Below are 22,964 nucleotides of genomic sequence, written 5' to 3'. Positions count from 1 at the left end.
ACATAAATCCATGGTAATCGGTAAATAAGTGAAACATGTCGACTGCACATGTTAACGTGCTGAATAAATAATAGAACAATCCGGCTCTCGGATAGTCATGAAATACCGTAGCTATCGAAATTGTCAGGATGCCACCGCAGAACGGAAATATATAAGCGACTAGGCCGTAAAATGCAGCGAATTTTAAAAAGAATTATATGCGTTACGCACAGCAGTTATTTTTTTGTTTTCGAAATATGCGACAGGGTATACCATAAACTTTCGTATGACCTGTCCCTTCGCAAAATTTATCACTGACGTATCACGTAAGTTATTAATCGAATTTATTTTCTTAACTGTGTTACTACCGTGTTATACAAAGGTCGAAATTAATCGCGGAGGAGTCTCGTCGATTTTCTCTTATTTTTCTTTCTTGTCGTACGTAATTTAAAGATCACAAACGTAGAGACAAAATCGTGTGTATCTTTTAAATCGGCTTCTCTCGCGCTTCGCCGTAATCCGTGGTTATTCCTCGCGTCTTCTGGGACACGGTGGTAACCTCTGTTGCGGACTTCCTTCGTGAATCAAATTACGGCTCGTGGAAAAACCTGGGCGATCGCGGCCGTAACGGTATTGTGCGCGCACGTCGTCGTCGTCCCTCGCGACTATTTTAAAATACAGACGATTAATATCTCGGAATCGCTTTAATAATCCGCGCAATCTCTTTTCCCCGGTACATCTAATTGCCTCGTCGTGTCCCGTAACGGATCCAGTTTTACGCCCGATGGAGTTTTCTTCCCTCCTCCCGCGCAAGACGTGATTAATAGCGCATTGTGATAGCGTGCGCGCGCGCGCGCGCGCGATACTCTTTCGATTCTCCATCGAAATCCCGACGCGTTATATCGACTTTTGTCCGGTGCGGCGTACACGATAAAGAGTACTCCTGAAGCTTTCCCGTGGATTTATTTACACGCGAGATTGCAAAAAACGTGGACGCAATGGGAGCTACAAATCCATTTTCGTAAAAGCGTGTGTAATGATAAATTTACGTCTCTGTTTATTTTACAATGCGACTTGGGATTTTGTCAAGTGCGAACTGTGATATAATTCTTTGCGATATTTGATAATAAAACGATAACTTCTTTGTTTGGCGTGTAATTTATATATTTCACTGCAAGTCCAAGTGTGTAAAAAAAGTGCCTCGTTCATGTATGTAATTTAGTTTTCCGCGTAAAAATAACACACATTGTGCTGCGTAAAAGGAATTTATACAATTAAACGTGTAGTTTAACACGCGTTTCGCCGTTATTTTTGCACAGAAAATCACACACACACATGAACGAGAGGCACTTTTTACACTGCTTGAATTTGCAGTTTTACTCTTAACGACGTATTATTACGACATATTATCTTGACGAATTATATCACTGTAACGACAATATGGCGAATAAATTCTACAGGCTAAAATTCGTTGTGTGCGGAATGGAATTGTTGGTATCGAGAGCAATTTTTCACAGAGCCTACCTTCAACTACCTGCAAAACCGAGTTTATTTCCCGAGGTTCCGTCTTTGTAACGCGTGATCGATATCCCGACACATTCCGCCATTATGCAGCCACTGAGCGTCGATTGGATGCGCTGTACATAATTTGCGACCTGAAACTCCATCCGCAATTCAGTTACGCGCTGCGTTTATACGTCTAACGGGTGTCCCGATGATAATTTGTCATCGTTGCGCATTCGCGGAGTGCCGTTCGGTTGTTTGCGACGCTTGCACGTCATTCAAACGACGGAAGCGGAGGTTCGCCCGTAAAGAAAGCAGGCGGCGCGCTTGCAAGAAAAAGTTTCATCCGTAACGGCATGCTGCTCTAACGCGAAGGACAATGCACCGTAAGGTATATTTCACGTGAATTTAACAGAATCGTGTACGATTATCATGTGAGAATTCTCTGGCGTTAACATGTATTTAAAAAAAAAACCGTGATTAATAAAAGATCTAATCACTGGTATTTTTCTATAATCTTATTTATTCTTTAGTGTAATCTGATTTATTAAATTAAAATTTCGTAATTATTTCAATTATGTAATATCCGTGAATGAAGATTGCGTATCTTGTTATTCATGATTCTCATAACCATGATGGCTTCCGCATCAGAGCCTTATAACCATATTTGGTATGACTAAGCGCGCACCGAAATATTTCGTGAGTTAGTGACAGCTGTTTTAACCGACAAATCGTTCCTCAGCGATATTTGCCACCTGCACCAGGCCTTGTCCACGATGTCGCTGAACTCGTACGCACGTAACGGTTTTACATTCAACCTGAGTTTGCTTTTGCATTTATCATCTGACTCAGCGACTGTCGGTACTTTGTTGCCGAGAACAAGGTTATTAATACAAAAGATCGCGGAAACTTTATCATGCCGAGTTAGATTATCTCTTCGTTCGCCATAGGCTGCCAATCAAGGACACTTTTGTGACCTAAAGGCGCATTTTAACGCAATGAAAGTGATTTGTTCTAAATATAATTTAGACGTGGAATAAACTTCCATCTTTAATTTATATGTCAATTTTTGTAATTTTGCCAACGTGTTTAATACAAATTATTTCAATATATTTGTGTATTCCATAAATTTGTTCTTACAAAAATATTTTCGTAGATCACCGAGTCAATTAGCATCTCCGTATGTTAATGACTCCCTTGTTAAATGATCGATCCGGCAACACGTGTCGTTCAGGGGGCGTATATCGAAAGGTCCTAGTTGCGAGTTGTTGAAACGTGCATTATATGGCGGCTCGTTCGATTATTTATGGCCACGCATTCCTTACCGTCTTGTGAACAGTGGAAGGTGAAGGGTTACTGACGAGAACGGGAAGATACACGACATTTCGAGGATGTCGCTTTCTTTACAATCGGCATTAATGTAACATTGATTGTCGCGATTGTGCGATTCTCTAATTTCTTCGCACCATTCACTCATTCGTTGCGATATCGAGACTAATACATGCAGCCTTTTTTTTTAACTATAGTCACAATTAGACTATTCGGAGCTAAAGTAGACCGCTTCCTTAGACTTAGAAGTCGGTCTCTGCCGACTTTTATTTTAATTTGCAGCGTATTCAGTCGAGCGAGTAAAAAGAGAGAAACCAACGTCTCGAGAAACCCTCGAAATACGCGGTAATGGGGAAAAACGGGTCGCAAAGACGCTCGCCGGCGTACGTTATCGGTCATTCCAGCTTGCGTTTAATTCGTGTAAAATTGCCGGGTTAAACGCGCTCGTCATCCATCGTATATCTGCAACGTCGAGCGTGCACGCGGTTGTCTAACGGGTGTCCCGGTAGCAACCCGGCGCACCCACCTCCTCCCTACCGCGGTAGGTCATTCGGTTATTTATGGCCCCGTGCTCGCGCGCTGCGGAGCAGGGCGTAGAGGAGGGCTTGCTTGCGGCGAAGGAAGAGGGTGGCGTTTTCAGGGAGGTGGCGGACGACTGACTCTTTTACTCGTACGTACGAGCCGCGGCGCGAGAGGGCGGACAGAATGGCGAGGGAAAGGTGGAAAGGGGGGAAGAGAGGGGGGGGAGAGAGAGAGAGAGAGAGAGATAGGGAAAGAAAGTGACAGACTAACGGGCGGAGGGAACCCGACCAAGCTTGTACGGCGCGTGTAGCGAAGTCTATAAAGGACTGCTTTATTGATCTCACAGTTCGAGCGCGCTAGGATACCGATATAGTCGCCGAGTAATACTGTAACAGTCGTCGGGTCTTTAGATAAAAAGGGGAAGGTCTCTTTCAACGTATTAACACGCGAACCGCACGCACGTGTGCAGTTCTGTGCGAGCGCGTTGCGTCGAGATCGCTTTTAACTGTCAGGCACGTAAATACTGCCGCGGAGTTAATTGTTTATCGTCCAAGTTCTCGTAAGCGCGCCCGAGCACGCCCCTGGCAATTATGAAAGAAAATGCAAATGATATTCAACGTCCTTCTTTAGTAATTAAATTTTACTATTATATAATATTGTGCATTACAAATATTATTTTTATTCAGATATATCTAATAATTCCTGCGCTTACGATCGCTTGTATAATTTGATCGAGTATGTCGTTCTTTATTTGTATTTATGGATAATTAATATGTCTCATAAATAAGCCTTTAAACAGGACTGTAATATATTACTCGGTTTTCACTCTCTTTTTATTTGCCATATACAATTCATCACTCGTGAAAGGATTAAGTCGTCCTCGATGTGACATTAAACTCGTTCTCTCTCTCTCTCTCTCTCTCTCTCTCTCTCTCTCTCTTTCTTCGTTTTATTTCATCCGTCTTCTTAAACGGAGCACAGTGGTGCAGATCATATTTCCATTTTCGAGCGTGACTGTGGCGAATTTCGTATGCGTCTCTGCAATGGTAAAACGCGTATATTTCAACCGTACCTCGGGTGTGCATTCACGCCGCGAACGGTACGCACTTTGTAGCTCGGCGGGGATTTTGCTTTCGGGTCAGCGAGCGGGAGCAATCGGTATGCTGGGTAGATCCGGCCCTCCTGTAGCCAATAAGGGTTCCCCGAGTTTGCAGCGCCAACGGTGCCGAAGGTAGACCATCGGAGAGAAAGACGGGACCTTTGATCGAGCGACCGATAAAACGCCTTGAATAAACCGTCCTGGAAATTCTGTTTCTCGAGACGACCGAGCGTCATGTCGATGATACTACGCGAGATACTATTTTGCGAGTAACTACGGAGATAACGGAACTGCTACGGAGAGAGAATGTACATCTAAAGTCGCTTTGAAATGATATCGGGAGATAGATATTTGCCTCGTCGAGGTTACAAGATCTTGATCGCGAGAGATTTATAATTATTAAAATTTTGTAATTGATTAATATATTGTCATTGATACCTTTTAAACTTTAATTTGTTAATACGTTTCTATTAATTTGTACTAATATAATTTTTGGGGTTTTTATTGTTTGAACTTGTCGGAGTTATTGACTGAATTTTTTGAATAATCTTTTGGAGAAATCATTAGAATGTAGTTTGGAGTGATACTATCAATGTGATTTTTATTAAGTGTGCCACGTGCTCTCTAAATCTAAATCAGCGAAATCTCACTGATTTGCAGTGTTATAATAGCTCATCAGTGATTATTCGTTGTCGAGAATATTCTCACTAATCAAAATTAGTGTATTATCACCGAAAGATAGCGCATATCGCTGATTAATATAGTAATAAGTACAGCATTGAAATCAGATTGTTCATTTTCCTCCAGTGAATAATACACCGATGCCGATTTAGAAGAGGCGAAGTTTAAAGATAACGCGACGTCTTGTCGCGAAATTATCGAAACGACAGAGTTAACGTTGGCAAGCCAGGGTCGCGGAATTCCAGTAATTTTTGCTTGATTACTTGAGATCCGCCATGAAAGGCGCGCGACGATACGACAAACGGCGTGCTCGTAATTAAGGTCGATCTTAATTGCGTTGTGTGACGGTAGTGCATGGCCGAGCGTCACCGCCTCTCTCGGTGCACCTCACGTCGCAATCTACGCGATCGGACTTTCCAGAAGCTGGCGACGTGACTCCCCGTCAGTCTACCGATTATCGCGTCACGGCCCAGGGCAAACAACCTTGCACGAAAAGTCGAGGTCTTGCAACAAAATGGCGAACGTTTGGAAGAGAAAAATTCGTGGAAATCCTGTTATACCAATCTGACAATAAATCCCGCATCGAGTATTTTCGATGCACTTTTCATCAAGAGTCTCGAACCTGCAACGATACATTTTGCAGGCGGAATAAAATAGAACGGTGTGTTTTTGTAATAATACCTCTCATTGTCAGTGATAAGGAGATAAATGTTTTACACTGATTTTACTTCTACTTCTGTCAGTCATTTTATTTGAGGAATTTAATTCGTTCAGTTACTTTATGCTTCCATGAACGGAATTATACGCTGTGAAACTTGGGCTATTGAGGTGTCAATAATACATTTTGTTGCACATTTCCCGAAGTATCAGCGATTTTCAGTACGTATCAACGTTAAACTGTCGATATCTCCACGCTGATAGCATGGATCCCGATGATATCTTGTGACTGTGAGCTATTCAAAATAGAAATATTTGACCGACAGACACGATGCATAATCGACATATAGCAACGCTTCATTGCGTATCCAATGTTATTTTTTCTTGTTCTCCATAGATATATACAAGTTATGATAATCCATCTACGTTCTTGGCCAACGATTCGATCGATGTACATGGCGATTGACTTCTACTGCGATGTTACGTACATTATTTAAGTAATTTAAGAAAGTCACGCGAAAATACAAGTTCAAATGTATTCGAAAAGCGTAATCATTTATAACGCTCGCATAAACATATGATAAAGTTGTATTTAACGTAATAAGGAAGTATTTGTAAAAGTGCTCGATACTTACGTAATGAGATACGGTGTTCGAGATACGTTGTAACAAGTTCTGCAAACTCACCGGCAAAACAGGTTACGACCTTTCGTGCATTTACATTATTACAAACGATCGTTCGCGCGCGGGCGGAATAAATTCACGGCGAGGCGCATCGAATCAAAACGATTAAAATATCTCAACGATATCGTTGTCGTTCACAAAGCTTGATGGCGCGATAATAGAGAGCGAGATCGTCCGCTTGTTCATTTCGTGTCATGGTCAAAGGCTTCCGAGGGTCAAAGACATTAGGCCCGTCAGTTCCGTCGAGGGGCATGCGTCGTGCGATGAAATATGCTCCCTGAAACCGAATATCCAGTGCTGTCGGGCCCGCTGGAAGGACATCGTCGAGACTTTAAGAAAATTTCGTAATGCGAAGTCCGAGTCCCCGATTCTGCTTGACGCTGTGTGCGATAACGATAACGGCGGTACATGCAATAACAGGAAAAACAAAATACGGATTTTTAAATTCTATCTCTCATGTGTTGAATATTATTTTAATATGCGACAGTTGTATTTTTTGCGTTGAAAATACAATACGGCTGATAACTGATTTTTCGATAATATTTATGTGCGAAGCTTTTATATGAAATCTTACTTTTCATTTTTAATCGTTTCATATTGTAAAAAAATATATAACGTTATCCCAAACAAGGGATTTACTTTTACATTAGGTCTCTCTCTCTCTCTCTCTCTCTCTCTCTCTCTCTCTCTCTCTCTCTCTCTCTCTCTCTCTCTCTCTCTCTCTCTCTCTCTCTCTCTCTCTCTCTCTCTCTCTCTGAATCACGAGATACGAATTAGATTCTTTAAAAGAAACGTCACCGCATCACTGAATCACCTAGCGCAAACACTTTCATATAAGTTCATCAATCCAGAACGTGGTAGACACATTAGTCCGAATAAGAATAAAATTTACGCAATATCTCGCATTCTCGCGGGAAATTATGAAATTTATCGTCTTATCCTCAACAAAATTCTTTATTGTCGCTATTACCATAATGCTCGTCTTCAATGTCACTGGAGCAAATCGATACTCGTGAGCGTAAGAGAAACGCAGGTTGCACGGAAGAATGCGGGTAGCGTAGGTATTATATACGTTTTGAGCGGAATCGCGATACCGGATATTGAAAAACTTAGTTCGCGTAACTTTGGTCTTTAATTGGAATCGTGTTTTCACTTTCATTTTGTATCGACGTTTTCAGAGTGCGACACCGCTTTTATTTCAGGCACTATTATGTTAGTTCAAATGCTAAGGCAAGGTCGACCCCAATCTGCTCAAACAATCCGGAACTGAAAGTTATGACGGGAATTACGGAACATACAATTAATTAAACTTGACATCATTTAATTAAAACGCACTAATTAAAAATCAATTAAGCGTTGAACGATGCGAATTAAAGATTAATCGTTAAAATAGCAGATGTAAAAACAATAAAAATTGATTTAGCCCGTGGACTAGAAAAATGTTTTCAATTAAATTTTTTTTTATTCCCAGAATTGTAAAATGTATCTCGTGCGACCAAATAAATTGAACAGATGACAATTGGTTTGACGTGAAACTACATATATAACGCAAATATACACAGTAAACAAACGCTGCGTTTTATGCCCGGCTGTTATGAAAAGGAAAATAAAACAACTTTTTTTTTTTATTGCCGCGCATTGCCGTGGGATAACGTGGAGTGGTCGAGTTAATGAAAAGTCTATAATTTATATGAATGATTCAACGCATATTAAAGGCTCGAGAAATTCCTGCTCCGAGCTCATGAATGACTCGTTGTAAGCTGAATGAAAATATTTTGTAGTTTTCATTACAAGTAATTTAACGCGATGTTATTTCACGCGATTCGGTCTATCAACGCGTCTGTTTGTCATCCGACTTCCGTCGCGTCTTACGACAAGATAGCATTTCTTTATCATCAAATATTATTGTGTATTAATGTGTTACGCTATCTCGATGATTTTGAATTGATAATTGAATTTATATAAACGTGTACAAAACTGAATGCGGGACCACATCTGCGCGTATACATATATACATGTAAAGCCAACCATTATTATGAGTAAATAACGATCTGACCGTGTACGTACATGGTATATAAAGCGTGTGCAAACGATATGTAACTGTTCTCTATCGATCGTATATAACCATATTCATTCATAAGGTACGTACAGCAGCAGCAGCAGCAGCAGCACTAGAAACGAGATGTCTCGTGGGTAATACGAATTCCTGGCATTATTTATCATTGTCCAGTTTTCATATTTTCATGATAATTTATGTCGCTTTACGCACGCCTTTCCGCGTAAATAGTAATCGACATTCCCATAATATCAGGTACATAATATACACACAAACGCGCGCGGATAGGCATGCACGGGACACACGTGGAAATCTCCAATCCGTGTATCTCGTCTATACTCGCAGAAAGTTCGTTGTTTTATTCGGTTTTGTTAAATTTGCGCGATTTTTTTTTTCTAACTCGATGTTTGCCGAACCCAATCTCAAACTCAATTACTCTCATCCGTATGACGTTTATTCAAAAAAACTCGCGAATTGATATCGATTACGCACTTTGCATGTTATGATTGCGTTTAGATGATTCAATGGAGAAAGGGGATCCAATATTATTTTTATTCGAGGTTTACGCTTTTCTGCGCGTGAATTAATCTCCCGGCGATACGTTGAAAAACCGAGACGAGTCATTTTCCGTGAAGCTCTCGAGCGAGAGCCGGCGTCGCATCGGTCGTCGTCGCATTACGAGACAAGTTCTTTGCATTCTTCGTCGCTTCGGTCGCCGAAGTCCCCCGACTCCGAGGCAGCGGGATCTGCACTCGCGCTAATTATCCAAGTCCTCCATTAAAGCTCCAGCAGAACTTACTTCGGCGGCGCATCGGGGCTCCCAGGCCGCCTGTCCTTCCGGTGCAACAACCCGGAATGCCTCCCAGCGCAGCAGAACTCGTCTTCAAACGACGTCCGCGTCTCGGAGCGCGTCGCTACGTTACGAGCGCCGTGTCCCCGCGTCCTCCTTCTCCCGCACCCCCGCGCTCTCACCCTCTATCCTCCGATATACCAATTCCGCCCAGTGCTTCGCGATGGAACGTGAACTCGCCTCCTCTTCCTCCTCTACCTCCTCCTCTACCCTCCGCCCGCTTCATCTCTCTCCCTCCCCTCCTCCGTGCCCGGTCTGTCTCGCGCATAGCGATTCAACGGAGAGAGGACCGGCTAGCGGTGCTACGGAAGAAAGAGCGAGAGACACGCGCGCGTGGAGGAGCGCCGGTTGCGAGAGGGAGAACGAGAGAGAACCGGTGCGAGAAAGCAGATACGGAGCGCGGAACGGAGACGGATTGATACGCGCGGTGCTCTCGCGTGCGCCGGAGGAAGGTGGATAGATAGATCGAGAGAGAGATAGAGCGAGGGAAACAGCCGGAGGGACGTAGAACGTGAACCGATGCGGCTGTCGCGAGAGGACGAGGCATGCGGGGGTGGGAGGGGGAGGGGGAGGAAAGAGGGGATAGCGGAGAGGATCCGCTCTCCGAGTGTCAGGAACGAAGCGAGGGACGAAGAAGAAGCGGCTGCGGTATGGAGCGAGAAAGAAACGGGCGAATCGAGATAACGAGCGCGACGGAGAGAGAGAGAGAAAGAGAGCAGGTCGGAGAAGGAGACGGCGCGATACGCAGAACGAGGGACGTGGGCAGATAGAACCCGAAGAGCGGTAGCGCGTGCTCACAAACTCAAACCCAGCGCCTCGTCGTCATTGCTGCCTCCTCCGCTCTACCGCTACCATCCCCTTCCCTCCTCCCGGTTCCCCCTCATCCACCCTTCCTCCCTTCGCTACGTCACCCTCTGTGGTGTCCGCCTAACCAATCCCACCCGATCCCTTTGCCTCGCTACCCCCTGCTGCCGCCGTCGCTGCTGCTGCTGCTGCTGCTGCTGCTGCCGCCGCCGCCGCCGTCGCCCCCCCTCCCCCCTCCTCCACCTCCTCCTCCTCTCTTCGTCTGTCCACCCACAGGCCCGCGAAACCGCTCGTTGCCGTACCACCGAGCCACCCCACGTACCGACTCCCCCATTACCCCGGCCGCCTCCGATCCTCACCCTTTACCCGCCAACCCCCTGCCTGCTTGCCGGCCGACTCCTCTTCGCTTTGCGCGACTCCGCTCTCTCGGTCTCTTCTCTCTTCCGACTGCCATCCCCGTTGCGGCCCTCGTCTCTCTCCCTCCCCCTCCCCCTGCCACTACCTCGCGACGCCCGGCGTCACCCCCTTCGGGCAACCAGCACACCCGAAAGCCGTGCGCTGTGGAACACGACAGGCAGCTCCGCGATTATCTTTTGTCCGATCGTATGTCGCGCGTGTATGCGTGCGAGAGAATGCGAAAGGGGTGAGGGAAACGGAGAAAGGATGCGCGAGAGGACAGCAATTTAGAAGCAATATAATAGAACGGAATAGGAGAGAATAGAAATCGTCCTCGATGTTCTCGAAACGTTTTACAAAGGGGAAATAATCAAAACCCGCGTATGTCTAATCCGAACGAAGTCGTTGGAAAAAGAGGAGAAAGATATATGTACATTTGAAATAATGAAAAAATGATGATCATCGTTGTTTTGCTCATCATTTACGTCATCTCATCTCATCACTCGTTTACATTCACCATAATTATGTTTACTCGATCGTGATTCCTCCAAAGTAAAAACAGGAAAGGGATAACATGATTTAAACAATTTGATTCAAATAAAGTCAATGTTGTCTCTAAATCTGCAAAAGAGGAGGCAGACTATTTCGAGTTTTATCAATAGACAATTTGAAATCCGGCGATCTCGAAGTGGTAGAGATAGTGGATAATACATAAAATCGATGATCCCTTTTCTATATGCGCTGCTGCACCCCTTTCGAGCGACGATTGGGGGCATCTGTGTTGCCATTGATGATACCGTCGTATTTTGTGATGCGTGTTTCGAACAGAGATTTAGAATTTTACGCATTTCCATGGGGTGGGGAAGTAGCAGGCGGGATACGATATCGAGAGCGGTTTCTAGAGAGGAAAGCGGTACGTAGATCTCCGCCGATATATTCGCAGGGAAAAGGGACTTGTGTGCGCGCGGCCGCTTTGTGTCGTCGTCCGTCTGTGCCGAGAACGCCCTTCGGCTAGGGCGAGGTTCCCGCTTTGTAACACCAGTGATTTCGAATCGATCGCTCCCGCTCCTTATATTTTGCGGGAAATTTTATGAAACGTCGGGGTCGATCGCGAAACGAGATACGAAAGTTGCCGCGCATGATCAAAATAGGAAATTGTCACCAACGAGAATCCAGTTATTAATGGCGCTTTATTACGTGAATATTTTAATAATGTACTTTAATTTCGTTACGTATGTGTGTCAAACAAGTTACACGTATCATGAAACGTATTTAGAGAAAAGGGGATTGTTTAGGAAAACACCCTTTATTAATTTTAGAAATATTTATAGAAATTTGCACACGAAGAGAAAGATCCCTTTAAATTTAATAAACCGTTTTGCTCGACTATTCCAAAGCATATATTTCTTTGTTTCTAATAAATTTTATTAAATCTAAAGAAATCTAAATTTAAGTTTAAAATTTATTCAAACCAAAGAAATGTATGCTTTGGAATAGTCGAACGAAAGTGTTTATTAAATCTGAAAAAATCTTTCTCTTTGTGCGGAGAAAGGTGCTATAATAAGGTAATGAGTATTTTCTTTCTTTTTTTTTTTTTTTTTGACAAGAATTTTAATTTTACTTTCCCAACTATCTACTTAATAATTTGCATAATATGCAGATAACGTCAAGCGTAATTTATGTGCTCGCGTGTGTACTACAAAATATTTGTAACCTTTAAAATACTAGCACGAAGCGAACTAACATAAGTACTCGCTTATGTACAGCTTAGCACTTTCGACGTGCAAAAGCAGTTGCACCTCAATTTAGCATAATTACATGAGCAAATAATTATATAAGTGTATAAACGTAATCTTGATTTAGAAAAAGATGTGGGATACATGTATAGAATCGGATGTTTCCGTTTAATCAACACAGAAGCAAGAACGTAGGTAAACAAAACGAATGAGAATGGCGCCTTTCAAGCAATTAAATGTTAAAAAAAAGGATTATACTGTTGTTATAGCGTACTGTATTTAGAAACTAATTTATGCAAACATTATGAACATCATTACTGCTCTTTCTTCGTCTCGATCCTTTTTTGCGGAAACCATAACTGCGCGATAATATGACACATATTCCGACGCGACGCAATCGCTTTATCCGCATGATCATGCCTCCGCATGATGCGTAACCGTCATTACCACCGCAATTACTACTGCCATAACGATTACGCGCCATATCTTCCAGTTCTTACCTTTGATTCTTTTTTTCTTTTACAGAGACGAAGGCGAGTAACGATTACAGGATCAGCGCTGACATCGCGCTTGCTGCACCAATGGATCTATTGCGATGGGGCCCGAGATAGAAAATAGGTACGTGCAAAAATAATCCATGGAAATTTTTTTGTGACCGCGATTTAGCAAAATGCGATATAACTATTAGAATTGTGTAAATTAAACATTAGGTATATATATATATATATATATATATATATAAAATTGAGACTTAACCATTATGCAATCGCTTTTAATCTGTTTTCTTTTTTGACCGAGATCCGAGAAAAGGAATAAAGTGACGAAAAATATTCTTTCAACGGATTGAAGCGACATAAATGACACGTTAAATGCGATTGTTACCGTATTGCCAGTAAACTGTTATATCATGCTGCTTATATGAAAATATATAGAATACAAAAAGTATAATTTATTAAAGTAATTTAAAAAAGAAACGAATTTTTAAACTATATAATAGATAAGTGAAACGACGCGACATATATTTGCATCGCCAGATTACGTTGTTTCATGCGATATTTTCACGTGCGAGCGGAGTTGGAACGTTGTAAAATCTTCGTACAGATTTTTTTCGTGCGGCAGCTACGCGGAGTTGCGAAACCAGGGGCTTTTTATTATCCTCGTTCTTCCCTACGTTTCATTCTGTGCGTGGCAGACCGGATTCCGGAATTTTGTGGATTTGAAGGGGTGGGGTTACGGTGGACACGTTATCGGTAGTGGCTTTCGAACCAACGGTGTATTCAATCGAATCGGACCTGTATATAGTTGCTGCAGCGCTGTTTTATTCCGTTGACGATCTGCATGACGAAAATAACGAAAATTGATAGCATCTTTAGCGTGCTTAACATGACGATATACCTGCTTTTATTTACATTGAGCTTATACAAACTCTAAAATGACATAAATCGGGGAAAATTCAAACAGCAAATTGTTCGCGGCTGTTGATGATGGGAAAACGAAAATTAAACAACTCGACAACAATTGACGCTTCATCGTTGGCTGCGTGTATTTAACCTTAATTATGGAAAAATTTGTTATAATACTAATTTTTATTATTGTTCCCGTTAAATGGAAACTATATTGGAATCTGCGGCACACGCGTGCGCGATCAACTATTACTTTCTAGTTAAAATGAAGCTAAGTTGGTTTCGATCATATTGTAACAATTTCGAATCTTTTGGATTCATAGTCGAGCAATACCGAGTAAAATTTACTTGTTATCGATACAACGGTTTTCGGGCTGATAACATGGATATTGGAGTATCGTTGTAGTGTTTTCTATGAAACGAGTGGCATCCGGCGTGACGTAAAATTCACATCGCGATGATATAGTCAAATTCCATCTGACGCGCGTATCGAAAGCGCGGTTTGCTCGATGAGTGGCGAACGTTTGTACAAACGTTATTATATAAACATAATGTTATTGCCCACCACGAGAAATCGCTTAGTTTCGTTGAAATAATTTAATGCTTTAATTTGCAGAAAACATATATATGATTTAAAATTTAAAACATTTAAAACCAGGGTTGTGTCGTAAATTACAACATTACGTCTACATGGATTATTTATATATCGTTTACGTTAATGTTTACACGAAATCTTTTTTATGTAGACAATACAAGCAATATAAATTAAAACTGAATAACAAAATGCAGAAAAAAATCAAGTTATAAAATTGTTAACATGTCTGACTTTAATATTTATAAAATAAAAGGATATAATAATAAAAATAAAAATGAAATATAATCTTCACTATTTCTGATAAAATCTGAATATTTTATATCATTTATATGGATTATTGTTTACATATATGTCACGTAAAATATTCACATTGTATACTTATAGTTGTAGATTATTTATACACTAAAAAAAATAGTAATATATTCAATAAGATATGTAGTTGCGGGCTGCAACTACAAATATACTCAATACAATAATATATGCTATTGCAGTATCAACATTGTACTTGCATTAATAGCAAATATTATTGTATTGAGTATTTTATGTAATTGGCAGCCCGCAATCACATATGTTATTTACTATATTACTTTTTTTCTGTGTATTTTTCACGTAAATACTAATCTTGTTTAAAACTTTTACTTAATGTTTCGCAAATTTTTTTTGGTATAGTATTTTAATTTATAAATTTTAGGATACTCTGTATAATTATGACATAATTGGAATTACGTATCGGGGCAGAGAAAAAAGGATATCAGTGCGAAAATACATTTTTAATAAATTCATGTTGCATTTGCATCCGTCAGATTATTGTGTAGGTTCATTGATTTAAAAAGTAAAATTTTCTTACAACAGGTCAAATTGTATATTTGATATATATGTAGCAATTTTTTCTCTCTTTCTCACCCTTTGTAAAGCATATCTGAAATACCCAACAAAAAGTGTTGTCGGTGGAAATCTATCTCTAAAAACATAGTTCATGGAACATGTTTCGCAAACATCTCTAGATCACTTTCACGTTTTTTATATCGCGAGTATATGTATGTGCATTAATGCGTATGATGTAATTTAATCATTTCAAAAATAACTGGCGCGGAACACGCGTATGCTAAAACTTTGTATTAAAAAAAAATTTTTTTTCCCCTCTTTGTAAATATTGTGCATCCTGAAACGGTAAATTTTAACTCTTCTGATAAGAGAGCTTCTGATAAGATACTTCTCGTAAGCGTAGCACATCTTTTACTTACAATTTACACCTTGCCAGTCGGTTACATAATCCTTATACCGAAAAGGCTCGTCGCGGCTGATCGATCAAGACGTGACCCGTCGTTCAAATCTCCGGTATTATGATTTTAATTATGCCGCCGGTGACCTCACGGCGGCATTTAGATTCGCGTTCCCCCCCCCCGGAGAATATTCACGCGGCTCGCGCCCCGGAGAGGAGGCACCTCGTGTAAGCGCGCTGCGGCGGCAGGCGTGTCGAACTTCGGGCGCGGATCGAATAAATCGTCGACGATGACGTCAACGGACAATTCTGTCTCTTACTGCACACACGTAGATACGTGCCGGCTGATTGCAGCCTGCGCATGCACGGGCACCTTGCGCACGGCGTTGGCGGGGCCGGGCTATGGGAACTCGCCGTCGCATGGAATGACTCAACGACGGGCACGTTTCCTCGACGATGATCGAAGCCACCCACACGCTTTCTGCTTGCGACCGGCGCTTTCTGTCGCCGCGTCAAATCGCACAATTGCAAAACGTCGCGATATGTAGGCCGCGCGCGCCGCGCTGTCGCGTCGCGCAGTTACCCGGGCTACTTACGTGCGAACGTTATTTCGCCAGGTGGGAACGCGAGGGGACGCGAATTTTCTCACGTGGGCGCGATGATCGCGCACATTTTCGCCGTTTCAATCTCGATGCCGCTCCAGGATGTCCCGATGTTTCCGCGAGGAAAATGCCGCGAGGCCGTTACGTTTAGAATGTAACGCGGTTGTAAGCCCTCCATTTTCTCATCTTGCGAAACGCGAGGGAAATTTGTGGAAGTAACGTAAATTCCGACTTTACCTCTATTGCGGCGCTCTTTCGCGCTTCTCCTTCCCGCGCAAGGAGAAACCAGATACAAATCGAAACTTTTGTTTTTATCATATATATATATACACGCTTAATTCTCTTGCGTTTGCAAGGGAATTTGTACATTTTATACTCTTTATATTTAAACTTCAGTAAGCACATATTCTGTTTTCTCTTTATATTAAAGCAAATTTACCGGAGCAGAAGTTTAAACAGGAAAGATAAATTCCGCTTTTTTTTTTTTACTCTCTGTGTACTTTCTGTATCAATGTACCCGCACTGTATTGCCGCGCATTATGCAAACATTGATAGGAGAGGCATAAATGCCTCGATACGAGGCTGTTCTCCGGCTTATCTTGATCCTGATTACTCCAAAGATCGATAGCTTTGTTCTTTCGGCAATCGCTCGAGACGATATCGCATAACAATGCCGCGCGTGACACGTCATTAATTTAAGAGAACGGTAGAATTCTTGCCGCGTGCTGAAACCGCGTCGGAGCGCGGGGCGAGAATAGATATATCCCGATAATAGATGATATAACGTTTCGCTGTCGCTGGACACGTTTGATTTACAGCTCTCGTTTCGCGTTGTTATTAATCCGACATCTATGCAAATTTTATTGTTCTTGCTCTTTGTGCCCGGTCAGCGCACTCGGTCGGAACTTTTCGCGCCGATGAATAGTTTTTTTTTTTTTGTTTTTTTGTTTTAATTCGCGTATTACCGTAGCTCACCGATGCGCCGCGAACGAAATGCATCATCGACGATTCGGGTTTGTTTTACCCCGGAATGAGCTATCAACTCGTATCGGACGAGCCAGTGACTCGCGAGATCTCTCCTAACAAGCGCGACGTGTTGCAAGATTTAAGATTCGTAAATTTAATTGGGAGAAAGAGAGAAAGAGAGATTTAATGTATTTGAAATGTGAGTAATGGCTCAATTAATATAAGAGGGGAAAAAAAACTGGATTTTACGAACGATTAGAGAAATATATTGATGTCGTGCGTGACATTCTTTTTAAAGCTCTTCTCTAACAGGAAGGAATTAATTTAATGGTGATACAATTTACACACCGTAGAAGAATAAGATACATGTATTTCTCTCGTAATTAAATATCTCGTTTCGCCGTAATTGAGAAAAATTAAATGGCAAGTTGAGCCGATTAAAACGGATGTTCTATCTCGGAGCGGGATCACATTAACTTTCAACTACGACAGTCGCGAAACTCGCCGAGGCACGTGCCAGTTACTCCAGATGTATAATACAGAAATATCAAACTTTTTCGATATATGTACATGTTGATAACGGAAGTGCGCTTTCCCGCAGTTTAATTCAATGTTAATTGAAATGTTATTTCTTTTTTTGCGCGAGAGTTCGTAAACTGATAATTTATATCGCTAATTATTTTTGCGTATTAACGGCCGTATTGACATTGAAATTGCATGTTACGTTATACCTCACGCGATAAAATTCTGTTTTCTTATCTCGTAATTTCAATTTTTTCGCAGATTTATTCTTTAGAATAATTTTTTGCATTTCAATTTACACGCCGTTTCACCGCAACGCGGGACAAATTTACTACCACGTTCTGTAAAGTGTTGCGTTTTATCGTGGAACATGTGCGCGAGTATAAAGAAATTTCACAGCCGGAGGTGCAAAATTTATACTTGTGTCCGACTATGGCGGGACAACATGTACAGAAATTTAGGCCATAAAGGGTTAATTGGTGACACGTCGCGCGCGCGCGGCGCATTTACCACGTGCCACCACGTGGCGATGCATTCTCGAGTGTTAATCCCCTTCGTGCTCCTCGCATCAGAGGTGGACAAGTGCTCCATAATGACGGGGCGAATTGGGTTCGAAGTTTCTCAATCGAGGGTAACTCGCACATTGACTTCGACTAGTTACGCTCGCGTATTTCAAAGTGGCGGAATTGGATGTGCTTCTATAAAAATGGGAAAAGCTCATTGAAATAATAATAACAATATCGATCTTTTCTGCGTAGGAGAAAATTTTATTTATTTCAGTACAATGTAACGTATATTAAGTGCATCTTAATTTTATATTAATCTAAAAATATTGTTACACAGAAGGGGATTATCTATTTTTTTAATTTTTTATTTTTACTTTTATTTATTTTAAGTTTGCTCTCATATCAATTTTCAATTAAAATTAGCGAAAATCGAACGACTATAAATGGAGAAAAATAAAAGACGTAAAGAAAACAATGTGCAAAAATATAAAGGAAAGGGGCCATTGACATCTATATTCCAATATATTACACAAAAACTTAATATTATTGGACTCTGATTTTATTTATTTTTATTCCTATAATCGATAAATCTGTACAGAAAGCTTGTTGACTTTTTAAATATTATTCTTGATATCGAATGAAATTTTTTATAAGTTTGATCTAAACTCTTGCCGTCACTTTTAGACACGTTTGTAATATATATTTTTAAACCTTTGTGACTAGCCGCGAACATAAAGTATCATTGCTACTTTTGTTACATCAATATACTGGTTATAACTCTAATAAAAGTGCTCTTTGCCGTTTTAATCTTTGATATTTATTTTTAGTGCTTTTAATGTAAAAAAATACTACTTTTGCGTTCTCGTATATACTTGTTACAACTCAGATAAAAATACTCTTTAGCATTTTAATCTTTAATATTAATTGTAGTAGGCTTTGTCCACAATGAAGATGTAAGTTCTAAACCGTAAGAAATTGACCAATCACAACTGAATAGTCTTATAAAAAACTACTGTGATTGGTTAGTTTCTTATTTCTTAAAGCTTAAATCCTTTATTGTAGACTAGGGGGTTAGTGCTTTTAAAGTAAAAAAAAAAAAGATTTATTCATTCATTTACTTGAAAAATTTGAATCTAAGAATTAATTCGAATTTAGTTTTCGCGTTTTCACCGAAAGCTGTGGAAATCCATGAAAATCTTTGAGAAGAGCATAAATAAGATGATAAATTACACGCATTAACAATATGCTTGTCGAAATGCATGTAACGAGAGCAGTTAGTTCCGCTCGATCGAGTGAGTATCGAATCGCTTAATCTTGTTGGAATACTTCGCCGATTTACTCCGAAGCGTCCGAGTACTCAACTCCAGACACAAACCTTAGCCGTTCATGCATCCAGCATTAATGTAGTTTATCTATTATGACATCAGTAACTCGAATCCATTTGAATATCGATTGCACTCGCGCGCATACCGTATTTTATCCGAAAATATCACTCAACTGGAATCGTTCTCTCGAATTTCGAATAAGACCGACTATTTTCCACCGACATGTTTTTCTGTCTTTTTAAGTAAGAGCATTAAGTTTTTAACGAAAAATAATATTGTGAAAAATAACATTTACGTTTACATAAACAATATTTATTTTACAATTTTGTAAAACAGTTAAATAGCCATTTCTTGCATATATCATAGGTTTATCTGTACAAAAGGCAAGCTACGAACTTTATATATGAAGAAACAAATATAAATCCGTTCTTCTTCCACTATTGATTTCATACGTCGCCAAAATATTTCACGCTAGCTCTATTGATTTCGGAATCACCTTAAAATTGCTTGAGTTTCTTTCCGTGGCTGAAAATATAGGACCGAGGCATCGAGATCGGTATAATTTCGATCAGCTAAAAGGAATTTCGATGCTATCGGCACTCGAAACTTTATCTTTGCGTCTACTCGTAATAACGGAGACTCGACAACTGGAAGGATAAAGCGATCCATTTTTCGCTGTCCGGCAGAATCGAACTCGTTGAAATTACATTCGGCTCCAATCCCAGTTCACAGGCAACGAAATTTCGATTACTCGCGCCCGCTCGACCGCGCGCGCTGGTTCCGCCCGTGGTCGCGCACTCGCTCGGGGACGGACGTGGCGAGCAGAAAGAGGCGCGCGCTCGCCGCTCGCGCGCCGGCGTCTCCGCCGGAAATTATGCCAGAGAGCTCTATCTCTCTCTCTCTCTCGGTTTCTTCTCTTGCGTTCTTGATGTAAACGGACGGCGAGGTAACGCCGAGCTTAGTCCGCCACCGCCACTGTCGTCGTCGTCGTCGTCGTCGTCGTCGTCGTCGTCGTCGTCGTCGTCGTCGTCGTCGTCGTCGTCGTCGTCGTCGTCGTCGTCGTCGTCGTCCATGGTAGTAGTGCGGCGGAACACGCCCCCAGGAACTGCGTTTCTCGTGGGCGACGGCCTGAAATATCGAGCGCCTTACCCACGTACACACGCGAAAACGATGGAACCCGGACGACGGTCGAGAAAGAGCGTGGAGCGAGGCGCGGCGAGAGAGAGGAGGAGGAAGAGACAGAAAGAACGAGAGAGAGAGCGAGAAAGAGGAAGAGCAAGAGTGCGAGACAGATAGGGACGTTAGTAGCGGAGAGGGAGGATACCGGTGCGCGGCGAGAGAGAGAGAGAGCGAGAGGGAGGGAGAGAAGTGAAACAAGGAGAGAAAGAACGATCGAGAGGTTTCGAGGGATAATTTTCTGCCTTCCCGGCCCGTGTGGCCGACGAGTAAAGAGGCACGCTAGACGAATTCTGGATTCAGCTGTGCCAAGCCGGAGCCGAGTCGAGCCAGGCCAGCCAAGCCAAGCCAAGCCAAGCCAAGCCAGCTGTACGCGTTTATACGTGGGCTTAAACGACCTGGAAATGACACGAACGTCCGCGTTTCGCCCCGCCGCGAGCTATCGCGTCGCATTTTTCCGTCGCACGCGCGCGGCGAGGTTTAACCTTCTACCTTTCGGCACGAGTGCCGCATAAATTTTGATTATTTTTTTTATCGAGGACCTAATTCGGGATCACGAATTGATGCAGATTAGGCGCAACCTTTAACAAATCCAATATATTACGGCGTTTAATTTGCCTCTTATTAGCGATCGGTTGCCACGCGAATTGTTTAATTAGTGAATTTTATATGCGGAACGTATCTTGTAGCGGTTTATTATTGACGGTCATTGATGGACAGAACGTACATCTTCATGGCATTTATTACATTCTACAGATACTCGTTAAATCGTACACATTACGATAGAACATAGCGTTGGGGATTATATTCATTACAAAATAGGAACGTAATGGTCACCTAATCTTTTGCGTGAACAAACTACAATTTATTTGAAATTATTACGTATATAAATTTTAACTCGACATTTCTTAAGTATCTATTCGAACCTGATATTTCGCTTGCGATTAAAGCATTATGTTATTATAATAGAGTGTTTATTTACATACTGTGTATATGTCGCGAACATACTATTATAAAAGGATTAATTCTCCACATTAATTGTCTACGGCGTCGCGCAAGGAGTTCCTAGATCCGCCAGTCTCCGAGAATACGTTAGAATTTATAACTTCTCAACAATGCTGACGTGTACAGTTTCGACACATTCATTCCTGCTGGGTTGTCTCGAATGCCGTGCACTCTCAAGAATTAAATATCGTCCGTGACAAATGGCAACTTTCGCATAGGATATCAAATACCTAATGTTCCGTGTAATGAGCGCAACAAATTCACGCCGGTAGGTTTTATGCGACACCCGAGAGTTCTAATTATATTGATTCACGTATAAACCTGCGCATTAAGCACTGATACAAAACTTATCACGGTCATATAAATCTATAAAATAGAAACAAACAATTATGTCTATTTACAACTCTATAAGAAGTAGGTGTAAGAGAAATATAAATGTGCCAGTAGAGCACAAAACATTCCGGAGTCGTAGGGTCAGTATTACAATAGTTAATATTGACTTTGTATTGTATAACATGTACTCTTGGGCTATCAAAATATCGGAGTATCAATAAATGAATTTTTCTTCTTTTTCCCTTCTCTCTTTCTTCTTTCGTCTTTTCTGTCGCACAGACGGGAAATTCGGTAATGCGTATAACGTAAAGCCGCACGGTGATGGGCGAGGGAAGTGCTGGATGAGTGAGCAGGGAGGAAAGAGGGGAAAGGCCAAGCAAGAGGGAGAAAAAGAGAGAGAGAAAGAGGACGCGATTCTTTTGAGCCGCGGCCAAGTTTTGTGGCCTGCCGGCCGGCCTAGTGGAATCCAGTTGCAGGCGATTTCTCGTCTCTGCGTCTTTTAACGTACCGGCGGTGCGTGTCAGCCAGCGTGAATGCACATGTGTTGCGTATATACGTGCATGTCACGCTTACGCGTGCGCGCCGATGGACGTAGATGAAAGCGGTGATACGTGAAAGGAGAGGAGGAGGAGGGAGACCGAGAGACCGTTCGCGCATTTATTACACGCTCGTCTCACGCTCGCGAAAACGTTCCATTAGATCGACTTGGATGCAGATCGACACACGTACAGGTTGACACACACGGTACTGCGCGGGATGCCCGAAATGTGATTTTCCTTCACTTCTTATTGGCTTAACGAGATGAAATTTCGATGGGAGTGTTCTTATGCGTTATCGATTTTCGCATTTCAAGATCTTCGCTGATTTATACAAACTGATTGTTGAAAAAAAAACTTCAATGTGGCTTTATCGAAAAACAAACTTCAATAATCCTTCTGAACGCTTTACGAATTGTGTTATAGATATTTCATAAACATGTATATTTCTTCTCTCTTTCTCGAAAAGCTAAGACAT

General features: G+C 41.7%; 1 protein-coding gene across 11 annotated transcripts in view; it reads left to right on the top strand.

Annotated features, from left to right (window-relative positions):
- Positions 1 to 22,964, top strand: part of LOC105835952 (bromodomain adjacent to zinc finger domain protein 2B) — a 156,579-nt gene that overhangs the window by 40,415 nt on the left and 93,200 nt on the right. For all 11 annotated transcript variants that reach the window (XM_036284648.1, XM_036284652.1, XM_036284657.1 and 8 more), the window contains exon 2: positions 12,821 to 12,913. The gene's annotated coding sequence lies outside the window, so the exon portion shown is untranslated. The remainder of the gene's footprint in view (positions 1 to 12,820; positions 12,914 to 22,964) is intronic.

This window comes from Monomorium pharaonis, chromosome 3 (assembly GCF_013373865.1).
Source record: "Monomorium pharaonis isolate MP-MQ-018 chromosome 3, ASM1337386v2, whole genome shotgun sequence".
NCBI lineage: Eukaryota > Metazoa > Arthropoda > Insecta > Hymenoptera > Formicidae > Monomorium > Monomorium pharaonis.
This window is presented reverse-complemented; position numbering and strand designations above follow the sequence as displayed.